Source organism: Cucurbita pepo, chromosome LG13 (genome assembly GCF_002806865.2).
Source record: "Cucurbita pepo subsp. pepo cultivar mu-cu-16 chromosome LG13, ASM280686v2, whole genome shotgun sequence".
Lineage (NCBI taxonomy): Eukaryota > Viridiplantae > Streptophyta > Magnoliopsida > Cucurbitales > Cucurbitaceae > Cucurbita > Cucurbita pepo.
This window is the reverse complement of record NC_036650.1, coordinates 3,020,665-3,031,059: the sequence shown is the minus strand read 5'-3', so window position 1 is coordinate 3,031,059 and position 10,395 is coordinate 3,020,665.

The following is a 10,395-nucleotide window of genomic DNA, read 5'->3' as shown; positions in this document are numbered from 1 at the left end:
TACACACCCTAACCAGATTAAATAACAACTCGGATTACACAACATCTCATATTACTTGCACACCCTAATCAGATTATGTAACAGCTCAAATTACACAACTCATATTACTTACACACCCTAACGAGATTACACACCCTAATCTAATCAGATTACACAACAGCTTATCAGATTACACAACAGCTCATCAGATTACACAACATAATCAGATTACACACCTTAACCAGATTACACACCCTAATCAGATTATGTAACAGCTCAAATTACACAACTCATATTACTTACACACCCTAACGAGATTACACACCCTAATCTAATCAGATTACACAACAGCTTATCAGATTACACAACAGCTCATCAGATTACACAACATAATCAGATTACACACCTTAACCAGATTACACACCCTAATCAGATTATGTAACAGCTCAAATTACACAACTCATATTACTTACACACCCTAACGAGATTACACACCCTAATCTAATCAGATTACACAACAGCTTATCAGATTACACAACAGCTCATCAGATTACACAACATAATCAGATTACACACCTTAACCAGATTACACACCCTAATCAGATTACACATAGGATTACACAAATTACACATCTGTCAGATTACACACCTTAGTCAGATTCAACAACCAGATTACACACCCTAGTCAACAATCAGATTACACAACCTAGTCAACAACACCCTCATCAGATTACGTACCAGATTACACACCCAAATCAACAACCGGATGACACACCCTAATCAACAACCAGATTACACCCAACAACCAAATTACACACCCTAATCAGATTGCACAACTTTACACAACAACCAGATTACACCCCCTAACCAGATTACACACCCTAATCACATATTACCCCCCTAATAATCAAAGATTACACACCCTAATAATCACATATTACACCCTTTTCACTGACTACACCTTTTTGATAGACTAACCTAATAAGATTACACACCCTAATCACAGATTACACACTATTTTCACTTATTACACACCGTTTTCACAGATTACACACCATTTTCACAGATTACACACAACAACCAGATTACACACCATAATCACATATTACACACCCTAATAATCACAGATTACACCATTTTCACAGATTGCACCCTTCAACAAGATTACAAACCCGAGTAATCACAGATTACACATCCTTTTCACAAATTACACAACCTAATAATCACAGATTACACCCTTTTCATAGATTACACCCAACAACCAGATTACACACACTAATAATCACAGATTAAAACCTTTTCACATATTACACAACCTAATAATCACATATACACACCCTAATCAAATTACACCCCCTAATAATCACAGACTACACACCCTAATAATCACAAATTACACCCTTTTCACAGATTACACAACCAATAACCAGATTACACACCCTAATCAAATTACACTCATCAGATTACACCCCCTACTAATCAAAGATTACACTCCCTAATCAAATTACACCCCCTACTAATCAAAGATTACACCCCCTAATAATCACATATTACACCCAACAACCAGATTACACACCCTAATCAGATTACACACTCTAATCAACAACCAGTTTACATACCCTAATTAGATTACACACTCTAATCAACAATCGATTACACACCATAATCAACAACCAGATTATATACCCTAATCAACAACCAGATTACACACACGTATCAGATTATACACCCTAGTCAGATTACACACCCTAGTCACTGATTACACCCTCTAATCATATTACACACCCTAATCCTCAACCAGATTACACCCAACAACCAGATTACACACCCTAATAAGATTACACACCTTAATCAACAACAGATTACACACCCTAATAAGATTACACACCCTAATCAACAACAGATTACACACCCTCATCAACAATCAGATTACACACCTTAATCAACAACCAGATTACACCTAATCGGATTACACTCCATAATCAGATTACACTCCCTAATTAAATTAGATTACACTCCCTAATTAGATTAGATTACACTCCCTTATTAGATTAGATTACACCCAACAACTAGATTACACACCGTAATAAGATTACACTCCCTAATTAGATTACACCTCCTAATAATCACAAATTACACCCCCAAATAATCACAGATTACACATCCTAATCAGATTACACGTAACAATCAAATTACACACAACAACCAAATTACACCCAACAACAAGATTACACACAACAATCACATTACACACAACAATCAGATTACACACAAAAACCAGATTACACACCCTAATCAAATTACACCATAAACAGATTACTCCCTAATCAGATTACACTCCCTAATCAGATTACACCCCTAATAATCACAGATTACACCCAACAACCAGATTACACCCTCTAATCAGATTACACATTCTAATCAACAACAAGATTACAAACTCTAATCAACAACCAAATTACACACCCTAGTCACATCACACACCCTAGTCAGATTACACTACCTAATCACAGATTACACACCCTAGTCAGATTACATACCCTAATCAATAACCAGATTACACTCCCTAATCAGATTACAACCCCTAATCGGATTACACTCCCTAATCAGATTACAACCCCTAATCAGATTACACCCCCTAATAATCACAAATTACACGGCCTAATAATCACATATTACAAACAACAACTAGATTACACACCCTAATCAGATTACACAAACTAGTCAACAATCAGATTACACAACCTAGTCAACAATCAGATTACAGAACCTAATCAACAATCAGATTACACAACCTAATTAACAATTAGATTACACAACCTTGTCAACAATCACCTTAATAAGATTGCACACCAGATTACACACCCTAATCAACAACCAGATTACACACCCTGATCAGATTACACAAGGTTACACACCTTATTCAGATTACACAAACCACACCCTAGTGAATAACCAGATTACACACCCTACTTAGATTACACGCCCTAATCAGATTACACACCCTAGTCAACAATGAGATTACACAACCTAGTCAATAATCACCCTAATCAGATTGCACACCAGATTACACAGATTACACACAACAATTATATTACACACAACAACTAGATTACACACAACAACCAGATTACACATCCTAATCATATTATACACAACAACCAGATTACACACCCTATCATTGATTACACAAGATTACACACCCTAGTCAGATTACACACCCTAGTCAGATTACACACCCTAGTCAAAAACAAGATTACACACCCTAATCAACAATCAGATTACACACCCTAGTCAACAACCATATTACACAACCTAGTCAACAATCAGATTACAACCAGATTACGCACCCTAATCAACAACCAAATTATGCACCCTAATCAACAACCAGATTACACACCCTAGTCAACAACCATATTACACAACTTAGTCAACAACCATATTACACAACCTAGTCAACAACTAGATTACAACCAGATTACGCACCCTAATCAACAACTAGATTACACACCCTAATCAACAACCAGATTACACACCTTAGTTAGATTACACACCCTAATCAACAACTAGATTACACACCCTAGTAAGATTACACACCCTAATCAACAACTAGATTACACACCTTATACACCCTAGACAGATTACACACCTTAGACAGATTACACACCCGAATAAACAACCAGCTTACACACCCTAATCAACAACCAGATTACACACCCTAATAAACAACAAGATTACACACCCTAATCAACAACCATGTTTCACATTACACACCCTAATCAACAACCATGTTTCAGATTACACACCCTAATCAACAACCATGTTTCAGATTACACACCCTAATCAACAACCTGATCACACACCCTAATCAACAACCTGATCACACACCCTAATCAACAATCAGATCACACACCATAATCAACAATCAGATTACACACCATAATCAACAATCAGATTACACACCTTAATCAGATTACACACCCTAATTAACAATCCTAACTAACAACCAGAGTACACACTCGAATTAACAACCCAAAATCAACCACAAGANCCTGATCACACACCCTAATCAACAATCAGATCACACACCATAATCAACAATCAGATTACACACCATAATCAACAATCAGATTACACACCATAATCAACAATCAGATTACACACCTTAATCAGATTACACACCCTAATTAACAATCCTAACTAACAACCAGAGTACACACTCGAATTAACAACCCAAAATCAACCACAAGATTACACACCCTAATCAACAACCAGATTAAACACCCTAATCAGATTACACACTCTAATAAACAACCAGAAATCAACAACCAGATTACACACGCATATCAACAACCAGATTACACACCTTAAAAAACAAACAGATTACACACCCTAATCAACAACCAGAAATCAACAACCAGATTACACACCGTAATAAACAACCAGATTACACACGGTAATAAACAACCAGATTACACACCCTTAAAAACAACCAGATTACAAACCCTAAAAAATAACCAGATTACACACCCTTAAAAACAACAAGATTACACACCCTAAAAAACAACCAAATTACACACCTTAAAATCCTAATCAGATTACACACCCTAATCAGAGATTACTTACACAACCTAATCACAGATTGCTTACAGACCTTAATCACATATTACTTACATACCCTAACAGATTACTTACACACCCTAACACACCCTAATCAGATTACACACCCTAATCACATATTACGTACAGACTAATCACATATTACTTACACACCCTAATCAGATTACACACCCTACACTCCCTAATCTGATTATATACCCTAATCTTATTATATATCCTAATTAGATTACCACACTCTAATCAGATTACACAAAAGCTTAGATTACACACTCTAATCAGATTACTCAACAACTCAGATTACACACCCTAATTAGATTACACAACAAATCAGATTACACAATAACTCATACTACACAACAACTCAGATTACACACACTAATCAGATTACACACCTTAATCAGATTACACACCTTAATCAGATTACTTGCACACCCTAATCAAATTACTATTACTTACACACCCTAATCAGATTACTTACACACCCTAATCACAGATTACTTACACACCTTAATAGGATGGGAATGAACTCTTCATCCACGTAGCGGAAGCATTGGAAACCGTTTTGATTTTAATTAAGAATTAAAACTAAGCAATAAATAGAAGAGTAAGAACTCTACCTTTGTAGAAACCCTAGCTTGCAAGACTCCTCGGAGTATTCCAACCATGCAGAAGTTCTTCAACATTCCACAAGATCTTCTTCACTATGACTCGAACATAAGGTCAAGGCTTATGGGAGTCTCTTGAAAGAAAATCCTACATAAGGTCAAGGCTTATGGGAGCCTCTTGAAAGAAAATCCTAAAGGGATTGGAGGAAGAGTTTCGAGAATTCTTTGGAGATGCAATTTCATTCTCAAGAGAAAGTGGGAGAGATTGATATGTGTTTGGCTCAACCCGAGAGTCCTATTTATAGGGACTCTTGGAGAATATTTGCCAAATAATATATTTGCACATTTAATATATTAGGATATTATACCTTATACAAATCCTATTTAGATATTATAAGATATCCTAATATATATTTAACTAATTTGAATCTCATTCAAATTTCAAATATATTAATGGATTTAAAATTTAATGGTATCAAATACAATAAATATACTTTTCTTTTAATATATCTAATATATTAAATATGAATTTGAACCCTTCAAATTAATATATTTTTATCCATTTATATTTAACATATACGACGTATTAAATATTAATTTGAATCCTTCAAATTAAATATATTTTCTCTCTCTATTTAATATATTTAATATATTAAATATTAATTTAACATTTTAAATTAAATTGATTTTTTCCTTTATATTTAATATATCTAATATATTAAATATTAATTTGAACCCTTCAAATTTTCTTTCACATAAATTGAACCTTTTAGCGTAACTATGAGCTAGCAAAGGGACATTATGAACCTATAGATTATGAGCTCCAATGATGCAAAATTAATTAATCAATTTTCATTCATTAAATATAGGTCACTCCACTATTGACTTAGAGTTGCACTTTTATGCACTGTAGGACAAGTTATGTTCATCGATATAATCATTACAAGCAAGTCGATCCTTCACGAGTTGTTCATAATTACAGCTGGGTCAAAAGTCCGTTTTACCCCTGTAATTATATCTTTCACCTTAAGTATTACTGATTCTCTAATGAACAATTTGTTTATGATCCAATCATAAACCAAGTTCCTCTCGGGCCAATGAGAGGGTGGGACCCAATTGTTCAAGTCTCGAAATCAGTACTTAAGAGAACAACTCATCTACTTTACTTATATGGAAAGTAGTGAATTCATCTCATGATATTATGTTCCCAACTCCCTATGTGATCAAGTTCCCAAAATAGTGGGCATATTGAATCGGCTAAGAGAGTCATTCTCACCCATGTAAATAAAAGGACAAACCCTCACAAGCAGGAGTTCATAACTCATTCAGGATTAAGATCGAGTCGCATATGATCATCATGTGAAATATTAATCATCTCAATTAACGGATTTACAACAGAGGTTAAATATTTTTTGGTCCAGTCTTATACAAACTCATTGCATAGGATACCCCCACTTACATGTCTCCACATGAACGATTTGGATCAAATCATTTGTAACGATTATAAAGTGGGCCGTATCAATAGTGTTACCAGGATAAGGCACCCAACCTTATCCATATACTATAGACTCTTTAGGTTATTACTTCACCATGATCCTCTTGTATGTCAACCACATACTATTCAAGATTACATTAATAACCTTAGATTTTCATACGATGGATAATAATTAAATTACAAACAAAATAATGAAAATTATTGTTTAAAACTAAATAATTAATTACGAGGCTTTAGGGCATAAATCCCAACAATCTCCCACTTGCATAAAAGCTGGTGAGACATGTGTCCTAGGAGAAGATGAGACATGTCTCGTAATCCTAGACATTCAAGATGACCCTCAAACACTTTAGCCTAGAGAATCATTTTATATAAATCAAAATAATTATCATTAAAAGTCATCTTGGTCACTACACGATGCTTTCTCTCTCAATATCATTCTTTATAGATTGATCTTTTATAATTTCCTTAATATTAGTCTTTGTATCACTATCATAAGAATGAAAGTGACGAACTAAATCACATCTGAAACACCTTTCATATGTTTAAGAAATTATTATAGTCATACAAGTCATTTTGTTGCTTTAAAAGCAAAAAATATTTCACTTGTATACCATACTTCAGAATCTATGGTAGAATTGATCTTAACATAAATTTCTCTAAATTTATGTAACTAGTGTATCACTTAAAGATCAAATCTTGAACTCCATACACAAAATAAAAAAACATTCTCATTATCCATCAATACTCGAGAAAACTTTAATTTTTCAGTTAATGGTCATACCATTAGTTTAACTAATATAATCTAACTAAATGTATACTTAACGTTAATTCTCATATACGCATTAATTATCTCCCACTCAAGAAAGATAATTAATCATACCCTCAACATTTGAGGTTATTTCTGATACTATTCATCCGATTTCATATTTCAATGATCATTATCATTCTTTGAAGTCTTGCATCAAATATTTGACAAAAATTTTGTCAATATAATATACATGAGACAATATTAACGTTTATCCTTAAATCTTTATTTTTAGGAGATACAAAATTATCCCAAATCATTTATTTGGAATTGGTTAGATAGTCTATCTATGTTAGATGGACAGATTACATCATAGTAATGCGTCATCAACATAAAATTTGAGAAAATCCACTAATCAATAATTTTCTTTTCTTGTTTTCACAAGTTCATTACAATTTATTTAAAGTCATAGCTTATCAAACCTTCTATTGAAAAATTTATGGGTTAAATTCATTTCAAAAATGAACTTTTACTCCTTTTAGCAAATCTTTTGGTTTTGATCTCTAATAATAAATCCATATAATAATATGGGTAGATGCATTCTTTTTAGATTTCTTTTCACAAAAGAATTCTAAATATTCATTTAAGCCTATCTCATGTAAAAATGAATTAGAGAATAATAATAGACTCTAAATGACAACATGAGAGAAGTCTACGTATCCATTCATATTCTATGAGTTTAACCTCGTCAAGAATATCTACAATCCCCTGGATTCTATGACTTTAAAATATTTATTCTTCCTCATCATCCCTCGTAACTATTGGGTAATAAGCCTTCAAATTGGTCATCTAACCTGACAATTTGAATTTTAGTAGGATTGAATCATCTCATAATTTTCCCACGACGATGACGCCTATCCAATTAATGACCGGGATCCACTTGACTCTCAAGCCAAATTAAATTGTTAACAACTTTTGTTCATTATTAGCCGCTTCACTTATAATTATTTAATTAACGCTATCATTCTATTTGAACTTCTTTAGAAAATTACATTTGTCATAAAAATATGTTTTTCTATTTAGAATTAAATAAAGGACTATTTTGTTTCACTTTAGGAGTAGCCTACACGTGTTGTAAACTAAGTTTACTACATTTTCATAATTGTTTCATAGACAATTTTGAAGGCAATCGTGTTCACCATGTAATCCGTATTGCATATCCTAACCCGAGTTTGGTAATGACTTATAATTTCTTTTTTTTAATACGTGACTATATCTAATATAGTCTTGTTTTCTCCTCTTACATCACAATTTTACAAGATTGTATTATGCTTAGAGTTGGAAATCAATTCCACTTTCTATCAACTAAATTTAGTACACAATGTTCTCGTATTATGATCCGATCATAATGTCTTGATAGATTTACCAAAATGGATTTAACTTTAGTCTCATTTTTCTTGAACTTTTCAAATATATATGTATAGTAAGTTACATTTGATAAGGATACTTATATATTAAATAATCATCAATCAGATTGATAAAATATTAACGATATTCTTTGACTTTTGCATTGATTAGACCACTTGGGTCAAAATGCTCTTTGGTCTTCCAGCCTTTTTCAATTAAAGCCCAATGATTATCATGCATGAAAAGCGAGATCTATAGAGATGTAAAGTAATTAACTCCAACGTTTAGAGAATTAATTTTTACTAGTCTTTTCATTGTATTCAATTTGACATTAATCAAATGAACCGCAAAAAACAAGTATCATCTTATAGAGAAAACAATTTGTTTTTTTATTCTTGATTCTCTAATCATGAATATCTCAATGTTTCGTAGCATAATAAGTTTTAACATTTTAACACATACTAATTGTACTTAATTTGAGCGGAACATATTTTCAAAATTGTTTGAAAATATAAACTTTAATATTTCAAGTAACTAATACTATATGAACTACTTAATAATAATGTTTGAGAAATTGAATTTATCTCGTGGTTACTAAAAACACCATGTTTAGCATTTAGTAACAATTTTTACTTAACATCTTAATGTCTCCCACGACACCAATTGAGATTGATTTCCTAGTAATGAAGAACAAATCTTGATAGTAGATCTTATATCAACTATCTACGTGTTGTCACTTAGTCTCCACCAAAAATCTAGTAAATCAAATTTACTTTCATTTAGATTTTTCTTTAACTCGAGTAATTTCAAAAATTTCTCTCACCATGACTGTCCTCCCTAATTAGGAACTATTTCCTATCATAGCTTTAGTCATAAGATTTTTATAGAATTTTTGTAATACTTAATTTTGAGATCATTTAAATAATTATTTAAATTTAGCTTTTATTGACTTAAACATCTCCCATCATGTTATCCAACATGTCAACTAGAAGACATGAACAAAACTTTCTCATCACCTTTGATTCACGGATCATATGCTCTTCGAACAATTCGATTCACATCGACAATATGTCTTGAGAACATTTCTTAATAAAGACAACAAAAATATGCTAATAATATTATTTTTCCAAGCATTAAAACTTTCTCAATCTAACTTATCAGTAATGAAAATTAAATAATCGAGAGAATTTAAACATAATATTTGAAATATATAAAATATTATTTAATTACAAACAATCAACTATTCATTCAATTTCAGCATAAGAACAAACAATTTTATAAAGTGAACCCTATAAACCATTTCTAATGTTATGATACTTTAGTGATTTAGAATAAAGTGTCGCCGTGGGGTAGGTCAAGCGTTCCTTCACTAAACTGAGACAATCTCAACCAAACATTATATCAGAATAACTCTCATTCTTATAATATTTAGTTACCATTACTATCGAGAGAGTTTAATCCTCTTATTGTCGGTTCTGGCGACGACGATGGCGTTCCCTCGCGACGGCGATGTGGGCGCTGGGCGGGGGGGGGGGGGTTTC